This window comes from Sus scrofa, chromosome 16 (genome assembly GCF_054392235.1).
Source record: "Sus scrofa isolate SSC_HxYL_T2T_F1_AM1 chromosome 16, Sscrofa_HxYL_maternal_Yorkshire_Landrace_v2.0, whole genome shotgun sequence".
NCBI lineage: Eukaryota > Metazoa > Chordata > Mammalia > Artiodactyla > Suidae > Sus > Sus scrofa.
In genome coordinates, this window is record NC_139398.1 from 60,224,155 (window position 1) to 60,242,494 (window position 18,340).

General features: G+C 40.6%; 1 long non-coding RNA gene across 7 annotated transcripts in view; it reads left to right on the forward strand.

The window, feature by feature from the left end:
- LOC110257309 (uncharacterized) overlaps positions 1-18,340 on the forward strand; it is a 407,691-nt gene that overhangs the window by 289,845 nt on the left and 99,506 nt on the right. For all 7 annotated transcript variants that reach the window (XR_014831516.1, XR_014831518.1, XR_002339760.2 and 4 more), the window contains 2 exons: positions 15,316-15,547; positions 16,667-16,852. This is a non-coding gene — a long non-coding RNA (uncharacterized LOC110257309). The remainder of the gene's footprint in view (positions 1-15,315; positions 15,548-16,666; positions 16,853-18,340) is intronic.

The following is an 18,340-nucleotide window of genomic DNA, read 5'->3' on the forward strand; positions in this document are numbered from 1 at the left end:
TGGACAGCCTCACAAAAGAGACAAAATATGGATGTGGCTGTGACACTTTTGGCTAAGAACTCTGAACAGCTTAAGACAGGGGTCAATAGATCATTTGGCCTATGTTTTCCTCTAAGAGTTTTATAGTGTCTGGTGTTATATCTAGGTCAAAATACTCCTATAAAGGAGATTAAGAATATAATCCCACTGAAGATACAGTGAAAGGATTTCAATTAAGTCTAGAGAAATCAGGGAGAGGAAGACATGACCCCAAAAGAATTATGCATGTGACATTTGGCATATAGGGCTGATGGATCAAACTCATGTTTTTGTTTTTTGACAAATTGTGGTACATTTATACATTGGAACACTAATTAACAATAAAAAGTACATTTCTGATTTCCACAGGGCAATAAAGATTCTCAAAAATAAACTCAAATACATTATGCTAACTGAAGAATACAAGCCCCAATATAGTACATACAGTATAATTTCATGTAGATTTAACCAAATTTTATAGCAATTCCATCCCAAACCCCCAGAGCATCCCTCCACCCCCCAACCTGTATCATTTGGAAACCATAAGGTTTTCAAAGTCTGTGAGTCAGTATCTGTTCTGCAACGAAGTTCATTGTGTCCTTTTTTCAGATTCCACATGTAAGTGATAGCATATAATGTTGTATGTCGCTGTCTGACTGACTTCACTTATGATGATAATTTCCAGGTCCATGCATGTTGCTGCAAATGCCATTATTTCTTTCCTTTTAATGGCAGAATAATATTCCATTGTGTATAGGTACTACATCTTCTTGATCCACTCCTCTGTCGATGGACATTTAGGTTGTTTCCATGTCTTGGCTATTGCATAGAGTGTTGCAATGAACATTGGAGTACATGTATCTTTTCAAGTCTGGTTTTCTTTGGATAGATGCCCAGGAATGGGATGGCTGGATCAAATGGTAATTCTATTTTAGTTTTCTGAGGAATATCCATACTGTTTTCCACAGTGGTTGCACCAGTTTACATTCCCACTAACAGTGTAATAGGGTTTCCTTTTCTCCACACCTTCTCCAGCATTTATTGTTTGTAGACTTTTTGATGATGGCTATTCTGGCCAGTAGAAGATGGTACCTCACAGTGGTTTTGATTTGCATTTTCTAATAATGAGTGATGTTGAACATCTTTTCGTGTGTCTTTTGGCCATCTGTATGTCTTCTTTGGTGAATTGTCTGTTTAGATCTTCTGCCCCTTTTTTGATGGGGTTGCTTGTTCATTTGTTTTTTGGTATTGAGCTGCAGAAGGTGTTTATAAATTTTGGACATTAATCCCTTGTCAGTCAATTCATTTGCAAAGATTTTCTCCCATTCTGTGAGTTGTCTTTTTGTTTGGTTTAGCATTTCCTTTGCTGTGCAGAAACTTTTAAGTTTAATTAAGTCCCATTTGTTTATTTTTGTTTATATTGTCATTATCTAGGAGGTAGATCTGAGAATATATTGCTGTGGTTTATGTTGGAGAGTGTTTGGCCTATGCTTTCCTCTAAGAGTTTTATAGTGTCTGGTGTTATATCTAGGTCTTTAAACCATTTGGAGTTTATTTTTGCATATGGTGTTAGGAAGTGTTATAATTTCATTCTTTTCCATGTGGCTGTCCAGTTTTCCCAGCACCACTTATTGAACAAGCTGTCCTTTCTCCATTGTATATTCTTGCCTTCTTTGTCATAGATTAGTTGACAGTAGGTGCGTGGGATTAATTCTGGACTTTCTATCCTGTTCCACTGATCTATATTTCTGTCTTTGTGCCAGTACCATAGGGTTTTGATGACTGTAGCTTTGTAGTCTAGTCTGAAGTCCGGGAGCCTGATTCCTCCAGCTCCATTTTTCTTTCTCAGGATGTCTTTGGCTATTCTGGATCTTTTGTGCTTCCAAACAAACTTTAAAATATTTTTTCTAGTTAAGTGAAAAATGTCCTTGGTAATTTGATAGGGATTGCATTGAATCTGTAGATTGCCTTGGGTAGTATAGTCATTTTGATAATACTGACTCTTCCAATCCACGAGCATGGTATGTCTTTCCATCTCTTTGTGTCATCTTTGATTTCTTTCATCAGTGTCTTCTAGTTTTCAGAGTACAGGTTTTTGTCTCTTTAGGTAGGTTTATTCCTAAGTATTTTTATTCTTTTAGAAGTGATGTTAAATGGGATTGTTTTTCTAATTTCTCTTTCTGATCTTTTGTTGTCAGTATATAAAAATGCCATCAATTTCTGTGTATTAATTTTGTATCCTGCGACTTTGCCAAATTCATGGATGAGCTCTAACAGTTTTCTGGTAGAGTCTTTAGGATTCTCTAGGTATAGTATCATGTCATCTGCAAATAGTGATAGTTTTTCTTCTTCCTTTCCAATTTGGATTCCTTTTACTTCTTTCTCTTCTCTGATCGCCATGGCTAGAACTTCTAAAACTATGTTGAATACTAGTGGTGAGAGCAGATATACTTGTCTTGTTCCTGATCTCAGTTTTTCACCATTGAGAATGATGTTCACTGTGGGTTTGTCATATATGGCCTTTATTATGTTGAGGTAGGTTCCCTGGATGCCCACTTTCTGAAGGGTTTTTATCAGAAATAGGTGTTGGATTTTGTCAAAGGCTTTTTCTGCGTCTATTGAGAGGACCATGTGGTTTTTATTCTTCAGGTTGTTAATGTGGTGTATTACACTGATGGATTTGTGGACATTGAAGAATCCTTGCATCCCTGGGATAAATCCCACTTGATCATGATGTACAATCCTTTTGAAGTACTGTTGGATTCAGTTTGCTAGTATTTTGTTTTGAGGATTTTTGTATCTATGTTCATCAGTGAAATTGGCCTGTAATTTTCTCTTTTCATGTGTGGTATCTTTGTCTGGTTTTGGTATCAAGTGATTGTGACCTCATAGAATGAGTTTTGGAGTGTTCCTTCCTCTGCCATCTTTTGGAATAGTTTCAGGAGGATAGGTGTTAGCTCTTTAAAAGTTTGATAGAATTTTCCTGTGAGGCCATCTGGTCCTGGACTTTTGTTTGTTGGAAATTTTTTAGTCAGTTTCAATTTCAGTTCTTGTGATTTTGGTCCATCCATCTTTTCTATTTCATCTTGGTTTAGTCTTGGAAGATTGTATTTTTCTAAGAATTTGTCCATTTCTTCTAGGTTTTCCATTTTATTGGCATATAGTTGCATGCAGTAGTCTCTTATGATCCTTTGTATTTCTGTGATGTCTGTTGTAACTTCTCCTTTTTCATTTCTAATTTTAGTGATTTGAGTCCTCTCCCTTTTTTTCTTTATAATTCTGGCTAAGGGTTTATCAACTTTGTTGATCATTTTAAAGAACCAGCTTTTCATTTCCTTGATCTTTTCTATGGTTTTCTTAATTTCTATTTCATTGATTTCTGCTCTGATCTTTATGATTTCTTTCATTTTGCTAACTTTAGGTCTTTTCTGTTCTCTCTAGCTGCTTTAGATGTAAAGTTAGGTTGTTTATTTGTTTTCTTGTTTATTTCTTTTTCCTGTTTCCTGAGGTGGGCTTGTATTGCTATAAACTTTCCTCTACAGCTTTTGCTGCATCCCATAGGTTTTGGAGTGTCATATCTTTGTTGTCATTTGCTTATAAGTATTTTTTAATTTCCTCTTTGGTTTATTCTGTGATGCATTGGTTGTTTAGTATCATGTTGTTTAGTCTCCACATGTTTGTTTTTTTTGCAGTTTTTTCTTGTTGTTGATTTCCAGTCGTATATTGTTGTAGTCAGAAAAGATGCTTGATATGATTTCAATTTTCTTAAAGTTACTGAGGTTGGATTTGTAGCCCAGGATGTGATCCATCTTAGAGAATATTCCATGTGCACTTGAGAAGAATGTGTATTCTGTTGCTTTTGGATGGAATGTCCTACAAATATCTATTAAGTCAAGTTGGTCTAATGCTTCATTCAGGTCCTGTGTTTCCCTATTGATTTTCTGTCTGGATGATCTGTCCTTTGCTGTGGGGTGTTAAAATCCCCCACTATCATTGTATTATTGTCAATTTCTCCTTTTAAGGTTGTTAGCAGTTGCCTTATATATTGAGGTGATCCTATGTTGGGTGCCTATATATTTACAATTGCTATATCTTATTATTGGATTGATCCTTTTATCATTATGTAATGCCCTTTGTGTCTCATAATAATCTTTATTTTGAGGTCTATTTTGTCCGATATGAGTATTGCTGCTCCAGCTTTCTTTTGATTCCCATTTGCATGGAATATTTTCTTCCATTCTCTCACTTTCAATTTGTATATGTCCCTGGAAATGAAGTGGGTCTCTTGAAGACAGCATATATATGGATCTCGTTTTTGTATCCATTCAGCCAGTCTATGTCTTTTGGTTGGGGCATTTAGTCAATTTACATTGAAGGTAATTAGTAATAGACATGTTCTTATTGCCATTTTATTAATTGTTTTGGATTTGTTTTGTTGCTATTTTTTCTTCCTTTCTTCTCTGGTTCTCTCCTATTGTGATTTGATGACTATCTTTAGTGTTGTACTTGAGTTGATTTTTCTTATTTGTTTGTGTATCAATTGTAGGTTCTTGGTTTGCCATTACCCTGAAGTTTTGATATAGGAGTCTCTCTCTCTATATATATAAGAGATTGTTTTAAGTTGTTGGTCTCTTAATTTCAAGTGCATCTCCAGTGTCCTGCATTTGTATCCTCCTCTTCTCATGATTTCTGATTTTGGTAGCATATTTGTGCATGGATGATTTCCTACCTTTACTGTATATATGCCTTTATTGGTGAGCTGTCATTTGTGGTATTTTTGTCTCCTGTTGTGGCCTTTTCTTTACTGACTAAAGAAGTTCCTTTATTATTTGTTGTAAAGCTGGTTTAGTGTTGCTGAATTCTCTTAGCTTTTGCTTATCTGTGAAGCTTTTGATTTCTCCTTCAAATCTGAATGAGAGCCTTGCTGGGTAAAGTAATCTTGGTTGGAGGTTTTTTCCTTTCATCACGTTAAGTATATCATGCCACTTCCTTCTAGGCTGCAGAGTTTCTGCTGAAAAATCTGCCAATATCCTTATTGGGGTTCCCTCGTGTGTTCTTTGTTTCTTTTCCCTAGCTGCTTTCAGTATTTTCTCTTTGTCTTAATTGTGGTCAGTTTGATTAATATGTGTCTTGGGGCATTCCTCCTTGGGTTTATTATATGTGGTACTCCTTGTGCTTCCTGGATTTGAGTGAGTGGTTCCTTTCCCATGTTAGGGAAATTTTGGGCTATTATCTCTTCAAATATTTTTTCTCTCCCTTTCTCGCTCTCTTCTCTTTCTGGCACCCCTGTAATATGGATATTGATATGTTTACATTGTCCCAGAATTCTCTGAGACTGTCTTCATTTCTTTTCAATCTTTTTTTATCTTTCCTCTATTTTCTGTTCCACATCAGTGATTCCTACTAGCCTGTCCTCCATCTTGCTTATTTGTTCTTCAGCCTCCTGTATTTTGCTATTGGTTGCTTATGAATTTTTTGTTTCAGTTATTGTATTTTGCATATCTACTTGCTTAAGTTTTTTTTTTTTTTTTTTTTTTTGTCTTTTTGCCATTTCTTGGGCCGCTCTCATGGCATATGGAGGTTCCCAGGCTAGGGGTCTAATTGGAACTGCAGCTGCCAGCCTACGCCAGAGCCATAGCAACGCAGGATCCGAGCCACGTCTGCAACATACACCACAGCTCACAGCAACACCGGATCGTTAACGCACTGAGCAAGGCTAGGGACCGAACCCGCAACCTCATGGTTCCTAGTCGGATTCATTAACCACTGCGCCACGACAGGAACTCCTACTTGCTTAAATTTTAAATCTTGTATTTCTTTGCTCAATGTTTGCTTTAAATTATCAATCTTTGCCTCCAGTTTATTTCCAATATCTTGCTTCATTTTCAGCATTATTAGTCTAAAGTCTTTTTCCTGGAGGCTGATAATCTCCTGATCACTTAGGTGTTTTTCTGGAGTTTTTTCTTGCTCCCTTATCTGAATTACAGTTCTATGCCTTTTCATTTTTATTGGTTTTTGGTTTAGTCTCCTTTTTTGCAGACAATAGTTGCAGCCTCTCTTATTCTGATGTCTGCCCACCTTGTGGCTGAAGTTAGTATGGGGGCTTGCTGTAGGCTTAATGATGGGAGGGACTGGTGCCTGCCCACTGGTAGATGGGGCTGATTCCTATCCCTCTGGTGGGTGGGGCTTTGTCTCCATGTGCCTGGGTGATCTTTAGGCAGCCTGTTTACTGATGGGTGTGGCTGTGATCCCACCTGAATTATTGTTTGGCCTGGGGCTTCTCAGTACTGATGTGGGGCAAAATTTCCCAAAATGACCACCTCTAGATAAACACATGCTGATGAATATTCCCAAGACCTTTGCCTCCAATGTCCTTCCCCCACAACGAGCCACAGTCACCCCCTTTTTTCCCCAGGAACTCCTCCAAGAACTGCAGTCAGGTCTGACCCAGATTCCTATGGAGCCTCTGCTTTGCCCTGGGACCCAGAGCACATGAAAGCCTGTGTGGCACATTTCAAGAATGAGGTTTCCTTTTCCCCCAGTCCCATGGAGCTCCTGCGCACAAGCCCCACTGGCCTTCAGTGCCAGATGCTCTGGGGGCTCTTTCTCTCAGTGCCAGTTCCCCAGGCATGAGGACCTGATGTGGGGCTCAGTACTCTCACTCTTGTAGGTGAGTCTCTGTGATACAGTTATCTTCTAGTCTGTGGGCTTCCCACCTGGGAGGTATGGGATTGCTTATATCACATAATCGCCCCTCCTGCCTCTTGATGTGGCCTCCTCTTTGTCTTCTGCAGTAGGATATCTTTTTGAAAGTTTCCAGTCCATTTGGTTGAAGGTTGTTCAGCATTTGGTTGTAATTTTGTTGTTTTTGCGAGAGAAGGTGAGCTCCTTCTATTCTGCCATCTTAATTCTGTTCCTTAATTGATTTTTAATGAAGGCACTATAGAAATTCAACAGGGAAAGGAAAATCTTTTTGACAAACAATGTTGGAATAACTAAATAACTATAGAACAAAAAACGAATCTCAAATTTATACCATACACTCGAATTAAGTTGAGATGGATCATAGACATAAATGTAAGGACTAATGTTATGAAGCTTCCTAAAGAAGCTTAGGAGTTATCGTTGTTAGTTTAGGATAGGAAAAGACTTTTTAGACAGGAAACACACACAAGTTATGAATTGGACTTCATTAATATTAAAAACTTCTCAGCCTTCTCTCAGTCTGAGGCATACTTCTCTATTTTCTGACAAAAAAAAATATAACCGGAATATTTAAATAACTCTTTAGAATCAATAATAAGAAAGCAAACAATCCAATATAAAAATTGACCAAGGAATTGAACAAATACCTCATAAAAGAGGACGTGCAAATGATCAGTATGCTCATGAAAGTATGGTCAATATTACCAGCCATCAGAGGAATGCAAATTCAAACCACCATGAGATTCCATTTCACATCCGCTAGGATGACTAAAATAAGGAAGATCAGAAATACTAAATATTAATGAGAATGCATGTTGCTGATACAAATCCTTTCAGAAGATTGTTTGGCCCCTTTTCATCAAGTTAAATGTATATCTATCCTCTGACCCAGCATTTCCATTCCTATCTATTTAACCAGAGAAATGAAAACATATGTTCACAAAAACAATTTTAAAAGAATATTCATAGCTGCTTTAGTCATGATTACCCCAAATCTGGACACAACTCCAAAGGCAACCAATAGGAGAATAGACAAACAAGCATTATACACTCATAAATGGAATCACTCAACAATAAAAAGGAAGAAATTACAAGAAAATGGCTGACTCTCAAAAATATTAAGTGGAACAAAAGAAGTCAGATCACAGCATAACAACCATATTATTCCATTATACAAAGTCCAAGATCTTTGGTGGTGCTAGAAATCCAAACAGCTATTGCCTCTGGAAAGGCCTGGGGGATTGACTGGGATGGGGAATTAGGGAACATTTTGGGGTGATGGAAATGTCCTCGGTCTTGATGAGGGTTTAGATTAATTGGGTATATACATTTGTCAAAATTCACTTAAGCTCTGTGTATGTCTCTTTGGGTAAATTATAGATCAGTTTTTTTAAAAGAAAAGAGCAAGAAAATATTGAATGTTTGCTATATATATATTAGGCATTGTTCCAGGTGGTAGGAACATAGCTGTACACAACCTGACAAGAATGTTCCTGCCCTTGTGAAGGTTAATTCTCAGTTATACATTAGATGTAGAAATAAAATGCTGATGTGCTAAATTGAGCCTGGAATCACAGGTTTCCCCCTGCCTGTAGAAAGTGGCTCAGATGTCATACCTCCTCACCCCTTCCCATTGCCTGTCTTGCTGCCTTGGTGACAGGTGCTCTCAAGATGTGGGGACAGGCCAGCCCACCTGATTGGGAAGTGGTGTGCTGATTGGTATTTCCCATAGGCCACTATGTGCTAACTGACTGAAAATAAGCCCTGGAAGTAAAGCCTTCTGGAACATGTTTCATTTCTGCATAAAGAAGGATTCATTCAATGACATGCCTGGAGTGAGATTCATGGCGACAAGCTTGGTTTGGGCCGATGGTGCAGGGAGGGGAGGCAGCAGTGAGGCAGAGCCTGTGATCTTACGGGTATGCAGAGGCTGGGCCCTACAGGCAGTGGCTTGATGTGGGATCTGAGTTCCCAGACCAAGGATTGATTCCAGGCCATAGCAATGAAAGCACCGAGTCCCAACCACTAGGCCACCAGGGAACTCCCATGCTGATCTATTAAAGGCGTGATTTAAGAAGCACATTAGGCAGACCTAAAGGAGCACAAGAGAAGAGAGGCCTCCTGCTGGGACAGAAGTTTAAACCTAAGCAGCATCACAGCAACTCCAGCCATCCTATGGGCTGTCAACATCTTGCAAGTAGCTAGGCTGTATGTTTTCCCTTTGGAATAGCTAGGTCCAAACCTGTCTTGGACTGAGAAGGTAATAAGTTGACCTAAGAAGGTAAAAAGTTGTTGTGAAGACCTCCTTCTCTGTTCTAGTCTGCCCCAGAAAGCTACTCAGTCATATACTATTCCTAGGGCAGGGTTCCAAGATGTAGTATGAATATAGATGTTGGACTGGAGGGTGTTGAGATGGGTGTGAATGGGAAATTGATGGTAGGAATGAACAAGGTGACTTTCCAGGTTCTTTCAGGATCTCTTATCTATGATGTTGTTGGATGCTTTCTTTTTCTACCGAGAATCTGACAAATTTTTAATTACTGCTTATATTTATGTAGTGATTTATATTTTATAAAGCACATTTCTTATAATAATCACATCTAGCTTTACTGTGTGTGTGTGTGTGAGAGAGAGAGAGAGAATCATACATCCCCCCAATGCAGATTCTGAGAAAAGAATTCAAATGCAAGTATTTTTTTTGAAGTATGGTTTATTTATAATATTATATTAGTTTCAGGTATATAGCATAGTGATTCAATATTTTCACACATTACATGCCATTAAAAGTTACTACAAGATAATGACTGTAATTCCTAGTGCTATATGGTATATCCTTGTTGCTTCATCTATTTTATACATAGTTTGTATCTGTTAATCTCACACTCCCAATTTGCACTCCCCCTCCCCTTTTGGAATCATTAGTTTATTTTCTATATATGTGAATCCATTTCTGTTTTGCTTATACATTTCATTTGTATAGTTTTTATTTTTTATTTTTTTGTCTTTTTTATCTGTTTAGGGCAGCACCCATGGCATATGGGGATTCCCAGGCTAGGGGTCAAAATGGAGCTGTAGCTGCTGACCTACAGCATAACCACAGCAACGCCAGATCTGAGCCATATCTGGGACCACCCCAGCTCATGGCAACTCACTGAGCGAGGCCGGGGATCGAACCTGCGTCCTCATAGATACTACTCAGATTTGTTTCTGCTGAACCACAATGGGAACTCCCTCACTTGTATTATTTTTAGATATATTTATTACACATCTGTAATATCATAGAGTATTTGCTCTTCTCTGACATTTCATTAAGCATAATATTCTTTAGGTCCATTCACATTGCTGCAAATGGCAGAATCCCACTATTATTATTATTATTATTATTATTATTATTATTATTATTATTATTTTGTCTTTTGTCTTTTTAGGGCTGTACCCACGGCATATGGAGGTTCCCAGGCTAGGGGTCTAATCAGAGCTACAGCTGCTGGCCTACACCACAGCCATAGAAATGCCAGATCTGAGCCATGTCTGTGACCTACACCACAGCTCACAGCAATGCCAGATCCTTAACCCCCTGAGCAAGGCCGGGGATCAAACCTGCAATCTCATAGTTTCTAGTCAGATTTGTTTCCACTGCACCACAACGGGAACTCCCAGAATGCCATTATTTTTATGGCTGAGTGATATACCATTATCTGTTATACCACATCTTTTTCATCCGTTTTGTCTGTTGATGGGAAGTAAAAATATTTTTTATATTTGTGAAGAAATGGAAGAAAAACTGGTAAGAGAGTAGGACAATAAGACCAGTCAGCCAAGAAAATGTGCATTTTGTTGGCCAGTTATCACTGGGGAATATGAGACAGCAGCCTGAGTTGCTCTGCCTGAGAGGGAAGGTTACTGGGCTACTTAGATAGCTACCATAAGACATTGGTTGAGGGTTATTCCTTGGGGGGGATTTTCATTTCCTAGCATGTTGGTCCCACCTCTTGGGCAGCAAAGCTAGTCCAGAAAAGAAATGCAGTTGTTGGCAGCTGGAAGGTTGGAAGTGGAGCTGGTGTTCTCTCAAGTGTGAGGGAGTTGGGTGACCAGGAGCCTTGCTACACAGATTCTGCCACATGCTCCCTGTGCATTTTTGACTTAGCAGTCACAGCTCTGTGACATGGTATCATGGTCTTCATTTCAAAGAGAGGCAGCTGAGACTCAGAGAAGTTCAGTAGCTTTATCGAGGTTGAATTGCTGATGGAGAGTTGGGACTTGTGACTCCAGAGCTCATTCTTACTATACGGTGCTGTTTTGTGTTTCTTCATTCTTTAACTGCATAATAAACAAGGGGCATTTTTCTTACTTCATTTTATAAATAAGGAAACGAAGTCTCACTTGCATCAAACAAGTTGCCCACAGTCTTCCAGCTAGCTGAAAGGAGAGCCAAGCCAGCTCTCTGAAGCCCACACATATCCTGGTAAGGCACCGCCTGCTATGCACTTTACATTCCTCAGTTGCCTGCCTCCTCATTAAGGACTGTGGTTTTCCTTTGCTCTAGTCTTTAGAGGGTTTTATTTATAACTCCCCTGAAATGGGCTTCCCCTAAATCTATTGCCCCATACAGCCAGGTTTAGAGTGAATTGCCCAGACTCTCTCTTTCATCAGCCTCATTTTAGGGAGAAATTAGTTGATTTACTTGCTTTCAATTCCTAAGCCTTCATTTGTTTGTTTCCTTAATTGAACAATTTAGACCTCTAATCTTTGAAGATAGGACTATCAGAGAGGACATATAATGTGTTCAGTATAAAAATAAAATGAAGTTCAAGATCAGGTGTCCTAGAGAGAGAGATTCTGGTCAAACACAATTAGCCAATCCTTTTATGGGCTTGATTTCAGTTCCCTTTGAGCACAGAGATAAAATACCTTCCTGAGTTTCCAAGAACACCTGGTTTGGCCCCACATTACTGGAGATGTCTGAGCCACAGCTGCCTGGGTAGCAGTTGGGAAGATCTTGTTCTGCATACAGAAGCTCAGCCCATAGGGGTAAGAATTCTGACAGGGCTGAAGGAAATCAGGAGATACCACAGGTATAGAATTCACTCCCCCAAAATGGCCCAAGGAAGGCCTCCACCATGGCTTGAACTCTTCCACATAAGTGATGGGAAACTAATTCAGTTCTCCAAACCTCTGTCCCATTAGAGGTTGGCCATGATCTTACATCCAAATATCTGCCTCCCTACCTCTATGGGGAGATATGTCAGCCACAAAGGTGTGCTGCTCAGATACTCTTTCAAGAGGACCTGCTGCAAGGTTGGCCCTGGAAGGTATCTTTCAGATGCTGCAAATTGCAGTCTCCAGCAGAGCTCCCACTGAGGCCGTGCTCTCCCTGGTTTGACACCAGCCAGGAATGAGCAGAGCAGGAACACTAGCGCCATGTTATTCCTGTGCAACACAAGATTCCTGTGATGGGAAATCTTTGCTCTGGGGCTCCTGGTCTGCCCAGCAGAGACCTCAGATCTGCCCTTCAGTCTGGGGTTCTCCTGCCTATCCTCCTTTCTTAGCCCTCTCCTTTTACCTGCATGTTCTGAAGGCAATTCTCAGCTGCCCCTGCTCTTTCTTCACAAACACTTCCTCTCAAATCTGTAGCACATCTAATTCCATCTTGGTGTCCACTCTTAGAGGACTCAGACTTATATTATTGGTACAGAGAGTGGGGCTGGGGACTAGCTCATTCACCACACAGCTGGCAAAGAGAAAGCCAGCCCAAGGGAAATGTGGAGTGTGGATAATCCTTGGAATAAGATGATATGCCTCAGTTGCTGAAAATTTCATGAGTGGTGACCTGGAAGAATGTCCCAATAGAGGAGAATGGCTTTGCCAATACAGTGGTTCAGGCATTTGAAATATATGAGGGAACAATAACTATAGGCATAATCATTAGTATATTGTATTGGCACCCTGTGGAGGGATAATTAGAAACTAGGGCCATTAACAAACAATTCAGGACTACGTGTGAGAGCCAGACAGCCTCTTTGGACACTTACAAAGAGTCTCTTATCTTCTGCAGTGGAATAACGTTCATAGTTGAAGAGAAGACTCAGAGCTCCAGAAACATTTAAATGCTCAGCCAAGACAGGGATGTCATGCTAAGGTCAGGGCCCTGGCTGGGGAAATATTGGATTTTAAAACTTTGCATGAGGACATCTTGGTGGATGCTCCCACGACTTTTAGCTATGTAGACTCTCCTGAGCCTTTAAAACTTGCTAAGGCAGCCCACATCTCTCTATTAAGAGATGCTCTTCCCAGTTTCTTGGGATACAAGCAAGAACCCCAGGGGATGGGGAAAATTCATGTCTAACGTGGCTCTTAGAAATCTAAAGAAAGTAAATGGCTAACACTGAGCAAAGCAAACCTTCCTAAATTGCCCTGGCAGATGGTAGAGAAAGGAATTAAAGACCCAGGGAGGAAAGAAGACTGGAATCAATATTATATCGGAAGACTCACTTGAGGACTGGATTGCGTAGGAGAATCCAGGGGACACACCATTCATGAGGCCATCAGGAATACTCTCTGAAGTTCAGTGGCAGCAGGGGTGAGCTGGACTTACTGACAGCAACGGGAAAATGGAACCTGGAGGAAATAGAGGCCAGGTGGCAGCGCTTAACCACTGGAAGTGGGGGGGGCTGCAATGGCCATAATGACTGGCAATGTCAGAGGGGCAGCCCTGGGGGGAATTGTGGAGATGGTCAGTAGACTATGGCTAAATAGATGAGAAGCAAGGAATGCCACTTAGTAACAATCAGAAGACTATAAGAATAAAAAAGGAGACTGAAGTCAGTCACCTTAATAAAAGGTCAGGATCACTTACTCAATTACTAGCCTTGAGTCAATTTTCTGATTTGAGATCTACTGACTGAAGAAGTGGCCAGATCTCCAGGAGGAAGGGCCCTATGACCCCATGGCAAGTGTACTCTCTAATGACTTCATCAGTCCTTCCTCAAAAAGACCTGTGACCATTTTCTGCAGTGACTGTACACAGGGAAATAGGAATACCCAGACGTTTCAAGAGGTATTGGACACGGAGTTACAATTGACACTTAGAGTCCCCAAATGTTATTCTAACTCCCTAACAAATGGAGACCAGGTTAGTCTGATTTACAGTGGATTCAAGGGTCCATGGACCTATACTTGGCAGTTGGAGTAACTCTTACATGAACCCCTGGCCTGTGGGTAAGAGCTTGCATAGTGAGAAGATCAAGTGGAAGTTTCCAAAGTTAGTAAAAACAATATCACATCCAAAGGTTTTTTTCTTTGATTATTTGTCTTCTGAAGGAGATGGATGATGGAAATTACTGCCACCATTTAAGATCTAAAGGATGCAGGGGGGTGGTTCATATCACATTTCTATCTAATTTACAAGTTGAAATCCCACAGATACAAGATAGATCATGGAGAATGAATGTACACCACAGGTTCAACCAAGTATTAGCCCTGATTTCAATGCTGTTTCAGACATTGTATATTTATTATTATTATTATTATTATTATTATTATTAAAATATAGTTGGCTTACAATGTGCCAATTTCTGCTGTACAGCAAAGTGACTCAGTCATAGATACATGATTATTTTTTAATAGTATTTTCCATCATCATCTGTCCCAGGAGATTGGATATAGTTCCCTGTGCTATACAGTAGGACCTTGCTGTCTATCCATTCTAAGTGTAACAGTTTGTATCTACTAACCCCAAACTCCCAGTCCATCCCACTCCCTCCTCGTCCCCCTTGGCAACCACAAGGTCATTCTCTGTCAGACATAGTATCTTTGCTACAGCCAATTAATAAGGTCTCAGGTAGATGGCTATTGAGTTGACCTCTGCTTCTTTCTACGGCAATCAGACAATCAAAAGATCAGAAACAGTTTGCATTTACATTGAACAAACAACAAAATTTATTTAGTCTTGCCCCACGTTCTGTTAATTTTCCCACTCGGTGTTGTAGTATAATCTGAAGAGATCTGAACCATCTCGAAACCAAGAGAGTGAAAACAAGAATAGCCTCCCTTGCCATCACCCTCAGTGACACCACCCCCCCACCCCGCCACGGGATTTTTGCACTTCCCATCCCCATAACTCTGGGCTTTGCAAAGTTAGAGGTTCTAGTCTCCAGAGAGGGTACACACTTATCAGGGGATACATCATGTATCCCATTGAACTTCAAGGTACAGTTTCCACCTGTACATTTTGGACTTCTAGTATCCAAGGATCAGCAGGTGAGGGGAGAAGTCACCATTTTGGCAGGATTGATTGTCCTTGATAATTCTGGTAGAGGAGGGAGGACTACTCTGACACAATGGGGACAGAGGAGAATATGTTTGAAATGCAGTAGAACCAACTGGGGACCTTTGCTCAGTGGTCCTGGGGGCTCAGACCCTTCAGCAATGAGAGATTGGGGTCTCGCATTGGGCAAACCATCAGGACCTGACCAGGCAACACTGAAAGTGAGGGCAACTTGGAGTGTATAGAGGAGAGGAGAAAGGCAATGACCAACTGCAGAGATGGGGCTGTAGTTCACCCAACTAACCTCTTCTGATTTTCTCCTCTAGAGGAGATGCCACCAGGCACTGAGGATATGCTGCTTGCTGAACATGTGTAGAGAAACGGAACTGTGTGGCACAAAGCAGTGGACATGGCAGCCATGGAAGTCTCTCTTCAAGAGAAGGTGCTCTAAGGAGGATGGTTCATGGGAAGCTTCCAGATGGGCATCTTCAGATCTGACACAGCATTTACCTGAGGGCTTGATTTTCAAGGGTTGCTCCTACCCACTGACCAAGCATGGTAAGGAGACTAGAGTTGGGCCGTAGCTGCCCAAAATGGGACTCTTCTAGTGGGCAGTCTTTGCACAGGGGCTTCCTGTTGACCTGGCTGAGACTTTATCAGTTTCACCCCAGTCTCAACCTCCTCCTACCCACTTTTCCTTTTCCCCCTCTCCTTACACAGCTGTCAGCCCCACATAGGGGTCTGAAAGCTCTTTATGCCTCCTCTGGCTTCCTCTCCCCTGTACCCTTCACAAACATTGCCTTTCTGCATGCTTTATTCTGCTTGGCTTCTGCTTCTCTGAGGACCCAAGTAGGCACAGGAGACCGTGGAAAATGGTTAAAAAAAAAAATCTTCCATAAAAAAAAAAGTAAGTGGAAAAAAAAATCCATTGCTAGATGGAAAAGTGATTGGGAAGGTATTCACTTAGCCACTTTCTGGATGTTTTCAGAAATTCAAGGAAACAAGAATAACTATCAAAGAGAAACTCTTTAGCTGAAAGCTATTTTCGAGTGTCTCCATAATTCCAAGTTGTATTAACTTGTGTGAAAGCTCTTAGAGTTGTCAGATCAAATGCTCGTTCTTTGCCATGATTTGGAAGTTTCCCTGCCAAAGTGACAAAGGACAATAATTGAACTTGTGGTCCTGAATCTTGGTTGGAAGAGAATTGGCTCAAACCTTCTCCCTCCCCATGCTCTCTGAGAGCATCCAAGGCAGCATTTCCCTTGACTTCCAGGGGAAGTCGAGGAAAAGCATTAATACATTGCATCTACAACCAGATAGGGTCCCTGCTAACACTCTTTAAAAAGCAGTTAGATGACTTGCCACTTTCACTCCATGATGTGCCAAAAAGTAAGATATAATTGTAAACCGAATTGCTGAAACTAGAGGCCAAACTGAAAAAGTGACATCCCTTGCCTTTGGTGAAAGAAATATAAATAAGGCCAAATAGGAAACGGTTGAGAAAAAAAAACAGAGGCTAAAAAAAGGTCTGAAAGAGAAGAGGACTCTGCTGATTATAAAAGAAGCAGCAGGTGCACTGCCTGCAATGGACCATCTTCTCATGTCTATATTTTTTGAGTAACAGGCTTAAAGCTACTGGAAAAAAAAGTTAACCACACTCATTTTTCTTCTCCCAAGTCAATAAATGGAAAAAGGAGCTATCTATGACTCCGTTGAATCAAATCTTCTGTCATTCCATGAATGGAGGAAATAAGGAGAGGATGAAAATGGCCTTTGTTCCAATGATAACGGCGCCCGTGGCTGAGCATGAGCAACATGCCTGGAGTTTTTCGTAGCTGCTCTCACCCCCAAGGGCACTGCAAGGTGAGTCTAATTTTCCCCACTGTACAGAGCTCAGCAGACTTAGAGATGTCAGGGAACATTTCCATGTCACGAAGCTTGGACAAGGTAGAGTCCAGCCCGGTGTCTCTGTTTCCAAAGCGAGTCCATCCTCTCACCTTCTCTCCTTCAGGTGAGAGAAAGATGGAGGAGAGGCAGGAAAAGGCTGGGGGGGAATCGTATTCAGACCAATGGCAGATCCTTGCAAGGAAAGGAAAGCAAACTCGGCACCATGAGTTTTACAACATTTGGAAGCAGAGGAAGCCACACTGACAGCTGTGGGGACACTGTAGGATCTGAGGGATGATCTTAGCAGGGAGCATTTAAAGAACAGGCAGGTAATTCTTCCTCTGCTGAACTCCTTTTCCCTTCATTTGAACACATCATCTGGCCTGTATTAAGGCTTAGTAGATGTTTTGAATCAATAAGTAAATTTGTACCTCTATCAAAATAGCAGTGGCTTTTAGCCTTGTATTATAGGTACTTCTTTGTGCTTTAAATCTCTCATCCTGGGCAGTCAGTATCTGAATAGCAATAGACTCTTGCATTTACATAGCACTTTATAGTCAGATTTTGTGTACATCATTTTATTCAGAGCAATTCTATGAAGTTTGAAAGGCATTCTCTCTTCATTTCAAAGAGTTTGAGGAGTTCCTGTCATGGCTCAGTGGTAACAAACCCGACTAGTATCCATGAGGGAGTGAGTTCAATCCTTAGCTAAGAATCCAGTGGGTTAGGGATCCAGCATTGCTGTGAACTGTGGTGTAGGTTGCAGACACGGCTCGGATCCCACATTGCTGTGGCTGTGGCCGGTAGCTGCAGCTCTGACTCAGCCCCTAGCCTGGGAACTTCCATATGCTGCAGGTGCAGCCCTAAAAAGAAAAAAAGACTTTGAGGTTCAAAGAGATTAAGTGATTTACCCAAAGTCATCTACCAATGGGGAAACCTTGCTCTTGAACTAAGAATTTCTAACCTCACATCTGTTTTCTTTTGAATATGCAGTCTTCTCTTAGAAACCTTCCCCTTCTGACTCATCACTGCAGTTTAACACAGCCAAGCCCTACACCTTACTCACGAGAGTGTTCCATACATATCTGTTGGATCACTTTTATGAATGAATGACCGAGGAGGAAAGGAATAAATGAAACTTCATAAAATGACCAAATGTGGTTTATCTTTGGGCAATTTGACTCTCAGATCTGGATGAGAGGTGTTCTAGAAAATTATTCTGTCTCCTCACATTTCCCTTAAATAAATGTCCTCCCTGATGTCCTCAAGGGAGATAGTTTTACTGCCCTTTCTGCTTGAAAAATGTTTGTGTGTGGTCCTTTGAGAGAACCAAAATCTCTCTAATCAGTTCCTAGTAGTTTGGGGGATGACTCTGAGCAAATATCCCGTTAATTGAAAGAAGAATGTTGTCATCTGCCACAGAGATTTCTCATCATGTTTCATCAAATTCAAAACAGCCCCGTT